Source organism: Neofelis nebulosa, chromosome 17 (assembly GCF_028018385.1).
Source record: "Neofelis nebulosa isolate mNeoNeb1 chromosome 17, mNeoNeb1.pri, whole genome shotgun sequence".
In the NCBI taxonomy this organism is placed as follows: domain Eukaryota; kingdom Metazoa; phylum Chordata; class Mammalia; order Carnivora; family Felidae; genus Neofelis; species Neofelis nebulosa.
In genome coordinates this window covers 4,488,771-4,501,325 of record NC_080798.1, presented here as the reverse complement: position 1 = coordinate 4,501,325, position 12,555 = coordinate 4,488,771, and the positions used below count along the sequence as shown (strand labels likewise).

The 12,555-nt window shown below is 45.4% G+C and overlaps 1 protein-coding gene across 1 annotated transcript in view; it reads right to left on the bottom strand.

The window, feature by feature from the left end:
• LOC131499841 (zinc finger protein 345-like) overlaps positions 1–11,689 on the bottom strand; it is an 81,030-nt gene extending 69,341 nt beyond the window's left edge. The window contains exons 1-2 of the mRNA XM_058708274.1: positions 11,553–11,689; positions 556–648 (exon numbers count right to left, since the gene is read on the bottom strand). The gene's annotated coding sequence lies outside the window, so the exon portion shown is untranslated. The remainder of the gene's footprint in view (positions 1–555; positions 649–11,552) is intronic.
• Between the last annotated feature and the right edge of the window lie 866 nt (positions 11,690–12,555).

The window sequence follows — 12,555 nt, the reverse complement described above, 5'->3', positions numbered from 1 at the left end:
CATTTTAGGGAGGTGCTTCGTTATCTGGAGAAATTCCTCAGTCTCAGTTTTGTACAGTTATGTTTGAAGCCTCCCTCAGACTGGAAATCAAAAAGCAGAAAACAGGTGAAATCTGTCTCCACTGTTTCTGGGATTTCTGCACCAAATCCCCATACGCCCCCGCTTCCTCATACACTTCTGACGGGAGGCAAAACAGAACTTACAAATGACTTAACATAGAGACCCTCAGAAATATGCACAGATTTCCACAGGCCTCCAAAAGCAATGGAAAAGCACTTAAGATCATGGAGGCCCTCACCATCCACGAGGAGGCTTTTGTCCATGCTGTGGATGTGATGGACCATCACTAGAGCTAAAGGAGACTCCTCAGAGGTTGTAAGAGCCCGATGAGTGTTGGACAGGAAGCGTCCCTCTGTGACAGCAAGAGAAATACACCTACCCTTCTCAAACTTATTTCTATTCAAGGAGAGCTGCCTAAACCACAATGTAAGGTCTACCTTGCTCCTTGACATTTGAACCTCTCCTCTGGCATCTGCTTCATTCATGCCCACCTACCTGAGTGTGTGGCTACCTTCTCCTCTCTCTTCACATCCCTGAGCTCCTTCTCTTGCTCCAAAAAGATGACCAGGTCTGGCTTTGACACAAGATCTGTTTATTAGAAAAAGGAATATGAGTATTGCTGGAGATTCTAACTTTCCATCCACTACTGTGCTCAGTAGAGAAGAGAGGACACTGTAGAATTCTAGAAAATCTAAAAATAGAACTATACTACCATCCCGCAATTGCACTAGGTACTTATCAAAAGGATACAAAAATACAGATACAAAAGGGCACACAAACCCCAATGTTTATAGCAGCACTATCAGCAGTAGCCAAAGTATGGAAAAAGCCCAAATGTCCATCAAGTGATGAATGGATAAAGAAAATATGACGTGTGTGTGTGTGTGTGTGCATGTGCATGGGTGTACACACACACACACACACACACACACACACAGAGAGAGGAATATTACTTAGCCATCAAAAAGAACGACATCTTGCCATGTGTAACGACATGAATGGAGCTACAATGTATTACGCTAAGAAAAATAAATCAGACAAAGCCAAATATCATATGATTTAAGAAAGAAAACAGATGAACATATGGGAAGGGGAGAGGAGAGAAGAGAGGACAATAAGCCACAAGAGACTCTTAATAATAGAGAACAAACTGAGGGTTGACAGAGGGAGGTGGGTGGGGGGTGGGCTAGATGGGTGATGGGTACCGAGGAGGGCACTTTGGTGGGATGAGTACTGGGTGTTGTATGGAAGTGATGAATCACTGAATCCTACTCCTGGAACCAATATTGCACTGTACGTTAACTAAAATTTAAATTTTAGGGGCGCCTGGATGACTCAGTCACTTAACCATCCGACTCTTTTTTTTTTTTTTCCCAACGTTTTTTATTTATTTTTGGGACAGAGAGAGACAGAGCATGAACGGGGGAGGGGCAGACAGAGAGGGAGACACAGAATCGGAAACAGGCTCCAGGCTCCGAGCCATCAGCCCAGAGCCTGACGCGGGGCTCGAACTCACGGACCGCGAGATCGTGACCTGGCTGAAGTCGGACGCTTAACCGACTGCGCCATCCAGGCGCCCCAACCATCCGACTCTTGACTTCAGCTCAGGTCATAAATCTCACGGTTGGTGAGTTCAAGCCCTGCATCAGGCTTTGCACTGACAGTGCGAAGCCTGCTTGAGATTCTCTCTCTCTGCCCGCCCCCCCCAAGAATAAATAATTTGTTTTAAATAATAATAAAATAGGGGCGCCTGGGTGGCTCAGTCAGTTGAGCGTCCAACTTCAGCTCAGGTCATGATCTCACGGTTTATCAGTTTGAGTCCCGCGTCAGGCTCTGTGCTGACAGATCAGAGCCTGGAGTCTGCTTCAGATTCTGTGTCTCCCTCTCTCTCTGCCCCTCCCCCACTCATGCTCTGTCCCTCTTTCAAAAATAAATAAAAATTTAAAAAATAGTAATAATAAAGTAAAATCTGAATTTTAAAAAAAGGGAAAAATAAATATTCACCCTAAGCCTAAATAAAAGGAACTCATTCACTCTTGCTCCGGAGTCTTGGCTTTAGAAGTTATTCCCTGTGACCTCCTTATTTGCTACAAATAAACTTTCCCTTGTGTTGGCAACTCTGCTTGGTGTCGTTTCTGTCTGTGACTCACCAAGGAGCAAGTTCACTTTAGTTCACTTACGAATCTGGCAATCCACATGTGTGTTTCTCAGGTTCTGGTCTCTGTTTCCCTGGTTCCCAACAGATGAAGCAGCGGTCAGCACAAGGTCACTCTGGCTAAACCTGTTCAAGTTACTGTGGCAGGAGGCAGATTCCTTGGGGGACAGAGGGGGCGCTCACTCTTCACACCTATGACTGCCAGCCTGGTGTTCTGACGGCCCCTGAAATCCAGTGGCCATTCTGAGTACTATTACTCAGAAGGATTTCTGTTCGGATAAGCCATACCAGGTCTGTGGCACAGCTTTAAGAGGTAAATGGGGAGAGCTGTCCCATAAAGTCTGGGCAAGACGGCATAACGCTCAGAATACTCGGGGAAAATTGAATACTCATTCAAGTTGAGTCTAGACATCCCCGGAAGATCACAGGACCCAGGCATTCACAGGCTTGGGATAGTCCAACCTTGCAAAATGGGAGTGACCCAGCAGAGACGGGGCTAAGGTCTGAGACTGAAATCTCCATCCCACCTAGTTGTTTGGTCGGCTGCTTGTTCCCAGCTTAAATCTCCACCCCGAGCACTTCCTCCTTTCCTTCTATCCCCAGACAAAGGAGACAGCAACTCCCTGGGTCACTGGAAGCGGGCACTTGGAACAAGTAAGAGCTCTATTTAACTGGTTCAAGAGACAAACGCTTATTTATATATGTGTGTGTGTGTGTGTGTGTGTGTGTGTGTGTGTATTAGAATGTCATATATATGATATATATATGCCAAACGTTTTTCACATTCACATATCTGGGATCATTTTTTGTAAACTAAAGTTTAAGCTTGTTGGTTTCATTAAAATAGGCAGATCTTTTGGAATTATCAACATCGAAAATAAGAGATAATTAACCTTTGTTCTACCTGAATTTACTAGTCATGTTCACGTTGTATCTGTTACAATTTGTCACCAAACAGAACTTAAAATTCGGTCTGTCCCATGGTTTTCATGGGTAATTGTTAAAGAGTAAATAAGTTCAATAAGTAAAAAGACTGATAGGTGAATGTTTAAATAGCTTACAAAATCTTTGATAATCTAACACTCTGAAGTTTTGCTCAAGTAAATGATAAACTGGTTTGAACTCACTGGATATCTAAGTCTTTTCCTAAGAAGACAGAATACTGAAACACTGATTATTAAACATTAGGTTTATCTGTTCTTGTTTTATTAGAGAGAAACTAGACATAAATTTGGGTCTGGAAGTACACATTTTATGCTTTATTAAAAGGTTCTTGGGGCGCCTGGGTGGCTCAATCAGTTAAACATCCGACTTCGGCTCAGGTCATGATCTCACGGATCATGGGTTCGAGCCCTGCATCAGGCTCTGTGCTGACAGCTTGGAGCCTGGAGCCTGCTTCAGATTCTGGGTCTCCCTCTCTCTCTGGCCCCCTCGCTTGTTCATGCTCTGCCTCTCTCTCTTTCTCTCTCTCTCTTAGAAATTAATAAACATTTACATATATATATATATATATATATATATATATATATATATAGTTCTATCAAAAAACTATTCTAGAAATTATGACATATGTTCATAAATTTGCCAATCTAAAGAATTCTGGTGCAACAGTTCACAATTGGGTAGTACTTATTTTTTACTAGAAATTCAGGTTTCTAAATGTTAAAATTCTTTTTTTTTTAATGTTTTTACTTTATTTTTGAGAGAAACTGAGTGTGAGTGGAGGAGGGGCAGAGAGAGGGTAGTACAGAGCTCAATGTGGGGCTCGAACTCACAAACCGTGAGATCATGACCTGAGCCAAAGTCGGACGCTCAACCGACTGAGCCATCCAGGTGCCCCTAAACGTTAAAATTCTGGGGGCACCTGGGTGGCTCAGTCAGTTAGGCGTCCGACTTTGGCTCAGGTCATGATCTCAGTCTGTGAGTTCGAGCCCCGCTCTGTGCTAACAGCTCAGGTCCTGGAGCCTGCTTCAGATTCTGTGTCTCCCTCTCTCTCTGACCCTCCCCCGTTCATGTTCTCTCTCTGTCTCAAAAATAAATAAACGTTAAAAAAAAAAACAACTTGTAATTCTGATATGTGTAATTGAGACTGCTAAAAATGGTAAGGAAAGCAAGTCTATATGGAAGGAAAGTAATATGCGTTTTTGATAAGAAAGGTAATGACAAATAGGATTACATTTTTGTTGAGGGAAGACTGCTAACTACCAAGCATGGAGAAATTAAATATGGCAAGGAAATTCTCAGACCGCCAGAAGCCATACACACACCTAAACGAGTGGCGGTGGTTCATCGTCGAGTCCTCAAAAAGGAAATTCAGAGGGAACAGAGGAAAATAATTTTGCAGATGCAGCACCAAAAGGACACCCAAGTCTGGGGAGATTCTGCATTTTCCAGTAACTCCCTCTCTACCACTATGTAAGCTCACTCCGTCCTGCTTCCACAATGAGATAAAGGAGGCTGTAAAGCTGGGTTATCGATGGTCCCCACCAGCCAGAGGATGGATGATGAATAACCACTGGAGAATCCGGGTACCTAAGACTGCTGTAGACTCACTCCCTGAAGAGTGTACCTGCCTCAACCCACCACGGTAAGGAAGCCTTATACCTATGGTTACTAAAGATTATGAGCACCCCAACGATGAAGGAAGTCACCGAGCAATAACAAATCAATGTGCCTACTGTAGGCAAACAATGATAAACCAGACCTTTGGTAGGTACACCCTTTAGTTAGAGAAACTCAAATCCAAGGGCAATGTCTGGGGAGGGTTGGTGAAGGGACCTTAGTGTAAGGCAAATTGCTCCCAGAGGGTTCAGATACCTTTGGGTGTTTGTGGATACATTCACTGGATGGATTGAGGCCTTTCTCTGTGAGGCAGAAAGGACCTTAATAATTTAAGTTTTTTTAATGTTTGTTTATTTTTGAGAGGGAGAGACAGAGAGAGAGAGAGAGACAGAGCACGAGCAGGGGAGGGGCAGAGAGAGAGGGAGACAGAATCCAAAGCGGGCTCCAGGCTCTGAGCTGTCAGCACAGAGCCAGACGTGGGGTTTGAACTCACGAACCACGATATCATGACCTGAGCCAAAATCAAGAGTCCGACGCTTAACCAACTGAGCCACCCAGGAGCCCCAGAAAGGGCGTTAATAAGGGGGAAAATTCCCTGATTTGGGTTGCCAAGGTCAATCCAGAACGACCTTTTTGATTTATATCAAAAATCACTTCTAAGGTAGCCAAGCCCTTAAATATCAAGTGGAGGTTACACTCTGCCTGGAGACCTCTCAGTCTTCTGGGAAGACAGAATGGGCTAACAGAACCCTAAAAAGACTCTGGCAAAGTCATATTAGGAAACACAGGAAAACAGGTTAAAGTTAGTTCCAATAGCTCTCACCAGAATCAGAGCAGCCCCAACAGGCAAACTGAAAGCTCCGCCCATTTTCTCTGGGGTCAGTGCACAGCCCTTTTCAGATCCTGTCTCCCCCCCCGCCCCCCGCCCCAGCTCATCCTCTCTCTCTGTCTCTCTCGAAAATAAGCATTTAGGGGCGCCTGGGTGGCTCAGTCGGTTGAGCGGCCGACTTCGGCTCAGGTCATGATCTCACGGTCCGTAAGTTCGAGCCCCGCGTCGGGCTCTGTGCTGACAGCTCGGAGCCTGGAGCCTGTTTCGGATTCTGTGTCTCCCTCTCTCTGACCCTCCCCCATTCATGCTCTGTCTCTCTCTGTCTCAAAAATAAATAAACGTTAAAAAAAATTTTTTTTTAAATAATAAGCATTTAAAAAAATTTTTAAACTTAAAAATAATAAAGTAAAGAAACTAAAAGCTCAGCCCATTTGAAATGACGTATGGGAGAACTTTCCAAAATGCTCCACCTGCCTCCCCCCCTCCAGAGCCAGAAGTCAGGCCATTTAGCAAATAATTAATCCTCAGCAGGTGATGGAGAGGTTTCCTCCCACTACCCACTGAAACTAAGCTTCACTCAAATGAAACTGGAGACTGATGTACCTCAAAATATGGAAAAACAGGGATGCCTGGGTGGCTCAGTCAGTTAAGTGTCAGGCTCTTGATTTTGGCTTGGATCATGATCTCATACTTTGTGAGTTCGAGCTCCAAGCTCTGCATGGGATTCTCTCCCTCCTCCTCTCTCTGTCCCTTCCCTGTTCACCCTCTCCCTCTCCCTGTCTCAAAAATAAACTTTAGGGGTGCCTGGGTGGCGCAGTCGGTTAAGCGTCCGACTTCAGCCAGGTCACGATCTTGCGGTCCATGAGTTCGAGCCCCGCGTCAGGCTCTGTGCTGATGGCTCAGAGCCTGGAGCCTGTTTCCGATTCTGTGTCTCCCTCTCTCTCTCTCTGCCCCTCCCCCGTTCATGCTCTGTCTCTCTCTGTCCCAAAAATAAATTTAAAAAAAAAAACGTTGAAAAAAAATAAATAAATAAACTTTAAAAAAAAACTTGGAAAAGTGGGTCACCCCATATTTACCCTGACTATACTCTTGGCCAGCACCCCACCCAGTACTACTAACCACATGCTCTTCCTTCAAATTAGAAGGCATCCTACCTTCTCGAATCCACCAGATTAGAGTAAACAAAAGTATCTACACAGAGGCCCAGGGAGCCAGAGAACCAGATGACAATATTCCTGTGAGCAACTCACTGACTTGAAACTTCTGTTCTGGAGACACTCTCAAAATAAGGAGAACTTCAATGGATACAGGTCCTCAAATTTAAAACATAATAATCTCAGGGTGCCTGGGTGGCTCAGTCTGTTGAGCATCTGACTCTTGGTTTCAGCTCATGTTATGGTCTCGCAGTTCATGGGTTCAAGCCCTGCATCGGGATCTGTGCTTACAGTGCGAAGCCTGCTTGGGATTCTCTCCCTCTCTCTCTGTTCCTCCCCAACTTGTGCTCTGTCTCTCTCAAAATAAAGAAATACACTTAAAATTTTGTTTAAAAACAACAACAAAAGGGGTGCCTGGGTGGCTCAGTCGGTTAAGCGTCCAACTTCGGCTCAAGTCATGATCTTGCGGTTTGTGGGTTCGAGCCCCACGTGAGGCTCTGTGCTGACAGCTCAGAGCCTGGAGCCTGCTTCAGATTCTGTCTCCCCCTCTCTCTGCCCCTCCCCTGCTCACACTCTGTTTCACAAAAATAAACATTAAAAGACAGAGAGAGAGGCGCACCTGGGTGCCTCAGTCAGTTGGGCGACCGACTTCAGCTCAGGTCATGATCTCGTGGCCCGTGAGTTCGAGCCCCGCGTCGGGCTCTGTGCTGACAGCTCAGAGCCTGGACCCTGCTTCAGATTCTGTGTCTCCCTCTCTCTCTGACCCTCCCACTTGCACTCTGTCTTTCTCAAAAATAAATAAACATTAAAAAAAAGAGAGAGAGAGAAAGAAAAGAAAAACATAATCACTATCTGTATGATATTAGTTCTGTTGATTTCTTCAGCCTTACTGGTTGCTGCCAGGCCCGTTTAACAGATTAAATCACTCTCTCCATGAGGGGTAATAAATACCACAGCTTATTGTTAATACATAGCACAATAACGTTCTAGCCCCCTCTTCCTCTGGTCTGATGTCACGATGAACACTCTCTTAATGTGAGTTCTTGTCACTATTATCCTAGAGATGCCAAAAGCTATCAACACAGTGGACCATCCCTGGGGGATAACTTCCCTAGTAAACAGCAGTAAGATCACATAGCAAAAGGAAACTAACAAAAAATACTGCACATCTTGCTGTTTGGACCTTGCATACTTGCATCGAATTTGGTACAATTTGTGTCCAAGCTCAGAGACCATAAAATTACAAACGGTAGTAACACGAGGTTACATGAGCTTGGGGACCCACAAGCAGATCTAAAACTAGCTGAGGGAGGGCGCCTGGGTGGCTCAGTCGGTTGCGCGTCCAACTTGGGCTCGGGTCATGATCTCGCGGTCTGTGGGTTCACGCCCTGCGTCAGCTCTGTGCTGACAGCTCGGAGCCTGGAGCCTGTTTCAGATTCTGTGTCACCCTCTCTCTCTGGCCTTCCCCCATTCATGCTCTGTCTCTGTCTCAAAAATAAATAAAGGTTAAAAAAAATTTAAAAAAAAAAAAAAAAATCTAGCTGAGGGGAAATTCTGCTCCTCAGCCAATCCTTATGACATGCCCATGCCCAGCAGGAAGTAGCTCCAGGATGGACCTTCTGCTGGTGCCCCTCGAGAACGAGGGGCAGAATGAAACTAGAGGAGGGATTTGTCACCAGCTAGACCCTACTGCCCACCTGCACGTCCCCAACGAAACCTTATCCCACATTTTCATTCAGCTCTTCTTTCCTGCTTAACTTTCAATTTGGGCAAGAGACCTGATGGGCATAGCCTCGCATCATGGAAATGGAAACTTCCGAACCTCAAGCAATGAGTGCCTTGACAAAGAGCTCCAGTGCCCCGGCCACCGACACCAGCGTGAGCTTAACCTCCAAATCACACCTGCAGACGGACTTTAGGGTGACTGACAATTATCTTTACCTCATTGTAATACTAAATCTCCACCCAAGGAGCACAAGCCCCATTGATGTAACATACAAAGTACAGACCTGTTTCCGTATGGAATGTGCATGGCCTTATGTCCGCCTCTACCTAATATGACAAGGCTCCCCTTTCTGAACATCCATCCTAACTCTAAATAAAAGGAACCCACTCAGCCTTGCTTGGGAAATCAAGGCTTCAGAAGTTATTCCCAGGGATCTCCTTATGTGCTGCAAGTAAAGTTCCCTTTGTGTCACAACTTTACCTGGTGTAAAGGTAAAGTCCGCCTTTAACTTTGTTAAAAGTCACTCTGTGACTCTTACCTGGTGTGAACTCATGTTACTTTGATTATATTAAGGACAACTAGTTCTGGCTTACGTGTGTTCCCTGCTTTATCCATACGATAATTAAGCCAGTAATATGCTCTGATGTATTCTCGAACTCTGAGTTAAGAGGATGGCGTCTGATCCACAAAACCACTATATATACTGTGTTTACCCAAGATAAATTCTGAAATGAAGGCATCAACACAGACATACACCTTTTTGAGTACCGTATTTCTATCATAGAGTATACGTTGTGTCTCTGTCTTAGATGGAAAGTTTTAGTGGGTTACAGATGTACTTAGCAAATTCTAATGTGAATGTGAATTTCACAATAATGCACGGACATCTTCCTGAATGCAGATTCTGTTGAGTTCTGGGGTGGGATCTCCATTTCTTTCAAGGCAGTAGCCTGTGGGCTAAGGGATACATTTTTTAATAACAAAGAGGTAGAACTCCAAGAAGTATTGGAGGACTGGGAACTGAAGGCATTTAAACACAATTGCAGGTTCCACTAGAATAGCAAAAATGGCCCAACAATATCAGTTACTAGATGACATTCTAACGATTTTTTCATAAATTAATGCACAAATAAGTATTAATAATCTAACAGAACATATTATTCTTCCTTTTTTATGAGAATATTTTGTCAACCATCCAGTACATGGAAGGGATTAGGCTTTAATCCAGGTTATCTGCCCTAGAGTTGATCTAAAATGACACACAGGTCAATACAGAGAGGACTCCAAAGCAATGTTCATGAAGGTGTCAAACCTGAGAAGAGTGATGGAAACAAGACAGGATCCATACATGTAAAAAGTAATTATATACACATTAAAAGTGACAGTACAAAACTGTCCTGGTAACTTAAGAAACATTTCCAATGGCGTAAAACTTATAAACCCATGTGTGGATGATGTCTTTTAATCACACTATGAAAACACACAGAACGCTATAAAGAAAACAGCTATATCACATATATATAACTATATATATATATATAGCTATATATATATATATATATATAGCTATATATATATATAACTATATATATATATACACACACACGTGTATATATATAAAAACTTCCTAGAATTTGAATAAAAATTTGGAAAAAAAACAGCTAATGCTTTTGAGTCTAGAATTTCATTAAAAATTTTTTCAATAATCATTTATGCTATGTTAGGTTTTAGAAGTTTATGTCAATTTATGTGATCCTTTTATTTTTCTGAAAATACAAGGAGAGCGTGTCTGAGACATGAGTGCAGAGTAAAATTAATAAAACGGAAACTTGCAGGACAATGGCCTGAATTATTTAGAAACAGGGTGCCAGAAGTCAGTGTCTCCAGAGTACACAAAAGTGAGAGCCTTCATTTTCCAACAGAAACTACAAGAAGAAAAGAGTTTGCAGTTTAAACGTAAAGGCTTCTGCACCTTTCAGGAACTCCACCGAACCTCCTTACGAACGATAAAATGGAAAATATCGATGCTGTAGAGGAGGACGCGGTCAGAGAGCAATGAGCCAAGGAAAAGAAGTTAATTAACATCAGCCGTAATGAAGCAAACCGGTACCAGTGCCTAAGGCACACGGAAGGACACATGATCACCGCTGTGTTCTCGTTCCCCCAAAAAGTAAATCAGAATATGAATCTAATTACTAGAAAACAGTGGGATTTATACAAATTACAAGCCACACGGAGCTCCCACGGCCTGTAACGTAATCGTGTATTTTAAATAGAGCATCTTTCTTTCTTTCACATTCTAAACAGGGAAGACTGTCTCTTTTCCAGAACTTTCCGAGTTATTCCGGGACACTTATCCATTCTGCTTATTTAACCGCATTTTCTTAATCCTGGTCTACCCAGAGCCGTTAAAGCATCCAGATGGGACCTAACGGTGAAATGTTCCCCTTGTCCGATCTCCCAGGACTCGGCCCCCTCCGCAACTGAAAACTTTGGGATTCCCTGTGGATCGGTCAGAGGGAACATTTTCGATACACGCAAGACAGGAGTTCCGAGTGACAATTGTTCACGTCCTGCTGGAAGCCGGGCTGGAGGGAAGGGAAAGAGGGCGCTGGAACCGAGGAGGGTTTTCTAAAGCGCAAAAATGTCAGTATCCTTTTTAAAAAGCTTCCTAAAAATAGGTGAAAACGCTCACAAGGCAGGAACGGGAGAACTAGCGTAATCAACATTTGCAAAAAAAAAAAAAAAAAAAAAAAAAATTTTTTTTTTTAATTGAGAGCGAGCGAGCGCGTCCACGCGTGCGCGCGCGCGAGGAAGGGGCGGAGGGGGAGAGCGAGAGAGTCTCAAGCAGGCTCCACGCTCAGCCGCGGCCGGACGCGGGGGGAGGGGGCTCCAACCCACGACCCCCCCCCACCCCCCCGGGGCCGGGGCCTGAGCCGGAATCCAGAATCCAGAAAGCTCCACCGACTGGGCCACCCAGGCGCCCCCGACCTTGGCGACTTCTCCTTGCACGGAATTTCGGCACAAAGAGATGACACGGCTTCTGACGTGGGCCGCACGGCTTACCTGGGACCCAGCCATTCCTTCTTGTTTGTTTTTTGCGTTTTTTTTTTTCCTCTCCTCGTCCTCTAGATCTCTTTCTCCGAAGGCACTGGCGGAGAAGTCGCAGCTGCGCCGGGAGAAAATGCCTTCAGAGGCACCGGAAGGGCGTCTCGGCGGCGGCAGCAAACCGCTCGCCTGCAGGCAGGACGCCGAAATGCAGAAGAGGCCCCACTTCCTGGTCCTTTGTGTCCTGAGCTGTTTCAGAAACTCCCTGAGCTCCTACTGGGAGAGCACCCCCTGCCTTTCTCCTCCTCTGGGTGCCACAGTAGGCCCTGAGTCTGTTCCGACGGGCTCCCTGCAGGGGAGGGGAGGGGAGGGGAGCGTGGCCCCCTGGCAGGGGAGGCGGATGCCCACGCGGGCCGCTCTCCACGAGAAGCCAGCTCGAACCAGACAGGCCCAAGATGGCGGGTGCCATGACAGGAAACGCCTGACCAAATAAGGAAGAAAAGGCGCGGAAACCCTGCTTGCAAGAATTTCCCACCCCAAGTAATAAATAGCCCACCCCCTAGTTAACAACTGTCAATCACCCTTGGAAACCCAAAGCCCAGGGCCCCCAGCTCTCTCCCCCCCTGCCCCCCCCCACCCGGGGATCTCTTACTCTCACATCTTGAGAGTGTACTTTGTTTCAGTAAGCTGTCCTGTTTGTGTCACTCATTGCTGTGCTGTATGTGTCCCTGCATTCTCTCTTGGGACCCTTCAGCAATCTATTTGGGATGGGCTGGAGAGAGGCCCCAGAGTCCACCCGGCGACTTTCAAGGGGCCTCATTTCCTACAGAGGCCCCCCCAAGTTCTGCAGCGCAGGAACGCGTGCGGTAGGGACCTGACTGGCCCTCCCCGACTCATGGAGAGGAGACCCTGTTACCTCTTCTTGAGCCAAAGCCTGCACTCAACTCCCATAAAATGATGGGACGCTCTCGTGCTTAACTCTGGCCTCACTTAGAATCGTGGAGAGTGCTTCATTAACACA